Genomic DNA, 2,634 nt, shown 5'->3' on the forward strand with positions numbered 1-2,634 from the left:
ATGGTGGTCTCCAGTACAGTGAGCACAAGAGACTTCATGGATTGGAACGGAGCTGGAAGTGAGCAATCTGCAAAATATTGTTCCTCAAAACAGAGAACTGGGCACAGAGAATGGCATACGAGAGAAAGTAACCTTTTCCTCTCATACCAACAACAAGAAAATGCTCCAAACCCCCAACATGGCATCTAAAGAGTGAGGAGCATTTCAAATATATAGGCTCAAAGGCATCAGCAAGATGGTCTATATCAAATGTAGACCACACACTTCAATTCCATGTAAATTAGAGGAAGTTTGTAACATAAGGCTTGCTTCCGGTTGCCACTAGGTGGTGGGTCATTAAAGCAGCAATATATTTAGTGGAGGTTCTCTGACATGCATATGCATTGTCATGAATATCTGTTATTACACAAATGAGTTAAATGTCACTTTTTCTGTCCAATATGTGATTCCAGAGAATACCCACTGCATTTGCGGCAAGGTCTGCAAGAACGAACGGGGCCTAAAAATCCATCAGGCCCGGATGAAATGCTTGGTACAGGAGACGGCACAGGACCAGTGCCTGGTGAGCCGCAGGAGGAGCCCGGCCCGGAGACACCCCACAGAGCCCAGAACCTCCACCAAGTGCCCAGTAGTCCAGCAACATCGGATTAAGTGGCCTCCGGCTAAGCAGCACAGGCTGTGGCAACAGTTTGACGAGGATGCATCCAGAATAATCAGCGCAACAGCAAAGGGAGACATAGAGGGACGACTCTGAAACCTGACCACCATCATCACAAGCTTCGCAGTTGAGAGGTTTGGCGTTGAGGAGCCCAAGACCAGCAAGTCCATCTACACTAAGAACCGTAGGGCGGATGAGATCCATCAAGAGCTGCGGAAACTGACGAAGCAGTTCAAAGCAGCCGCTGAGGAGGAGAAGCCACCACTCGCTGAGCTCCAGCACACCATCAGGAAGAGGCTTATGACCCTGCGTAGAGCTGAAGGGCACAGGAGACGTAGGATTGAGAGGGCCAGGAAGCGAACCTCCTTCTTAGCCGATCCCTTTGGCTTCACGAAGCGGCTGCTAGGGCAGAAGCGCAGCGGGCGTCTTGATTGCTCCAAGGAAGAGGTGGATCACTTCTTGCATAACACCCTGAGCGATCCAGGACAACAGGCAGCCCTCGTGGATGTACCAATCCCCCTAGCGGAGTTCGACATTTCAGAACCCACTTGGAAGGAAATTCAGGAGGTAGTAACAGCAGCCAGAGCCAGTTCTACTCCATGTCCCAGCCAAGTACCCTATTAGGTGTACAAGCGCTGCCCAGGGCTCCTCCGAATCCTTTGGAAGATGCTGCGTGTGATCTGGCGAAGAGGGACCATCGCGGAGCAATGGAGGCAGGCAGAGGGCGTCTGGATTCCTAAAGAGGAGAACTCGACCAAGCTGGAGCAGTTCCGATCCATCTCACTTCTCAGTGTGGAGGGGAAGATTTTCTTCAGCGTTCTGGCCAGAAGGATGACAGTCTACCTCTTGAAGAACAAGTACATCGACACATCGGTGCAGAAGGGCGGCATCCCGGGAGTGTCAGGGTGCTTGGAACACACCGGAGTGGTCACACAGCTGATCAGGGAGGCACGGGAGGGGAAGGGAGACCTAGCGGTGCTTTGGCTGGACCTCGCCAACGCATATGGGTCGATCCTCCATAAGCAAACACCATCTGGTCCTGAAGGAGGTCCGAGCAGGTGTCGAGGAGGTGAGGACCAGCAGGATGGTGGGCATGCGGCAGCAGGGGGCATGGACAAGGTGGGAAGGAGCGCTGGAGAGGAAGCTGACCTGGAATGACATCTGGAAGACTGAGCCTCAGCGGATTAAGTTCATGGTCCAAGCTGTCTATGACGTACTACCCAGCCTAGCTAACCTGCATGCCTGGGGCAAGAGCGACACTCCAACATGTCCACTCTGTCCAGGAAGGGGGACTCTAGAGCACATCATGAGCAGCTGCCCATCAGCCCTTGGAGAGGGTCGCTACCGCTGGCGTCACGACCAGGTCCTGAGGACAGTGGCAGAGACCATCTCCAGTGCAGTGGACAATAACAAGCATGTCCGCAGCCAGAGGAGGATCAACTTTGTAAAGGCCGGAGAGAAGCCACTTCCACAGCCAACACCATCAGCCAGCCTGCTCTCATCGGCACCAGACTGGGAACTGCGAGTAGACCTGGGCAGGCAGCTTATGTTCCCGGGGTTTATAACACCTACCTCCTTGAGGCCAGACCTGGTATTGACATCTCCCTCCTCTAAGCAGGTCCTCTTAGTGGAACTGACAGGCCCCTGGGAGGACCGCATGGAAGAGGCCAATGAGTGCAAGCGGCTCAAGTACCAAGAGCTCACCGAGGAGTGTCGGAGGAGGGGCTGGAAAGCTCGCTGTGAGCCAGTGGAGGTAGGGTGCAGAGGCTTTGCTGCCCGCTCCTTGTGCAAGATCTACACCCTTCTTGGCATCACAGGGGGTGCGAAGAGGAGAGCCATCAAGTCCACCGTAGAGGCCGCGGAGAGGGCCTCTAGGTGGATTTGGATCAAGAGGTCCAAAAAGTGGGCCAACGCTGCTGGGACACAAGCCAGGGCCTGATCAACCCTGGCTGGGTCGCCTGGGAGAGGGTGTCTGA

General features: G+C 54.3%; 1 pseudogene; it reads left to right on the forward strand.

Annotated features, from left to right (window-relative positions):
• Positions 1-2,634, forward strand: LOC128359517 (uncharacterized; annotated as a pseudogene).

This window comes from Scomber japonicus, chromosome 5 (assembly GCF_027409825.1).
Source record: "Scomber japonicus isolate fScoJap1 chromosome 5, fScoJap1.pri, whole genome shotgun sequence".
NCBI lineage: Eukaryota > Metazoa > Chordata > Actinopteri > Scombriformes > Scombridae > Scomber > Scomber japonicus.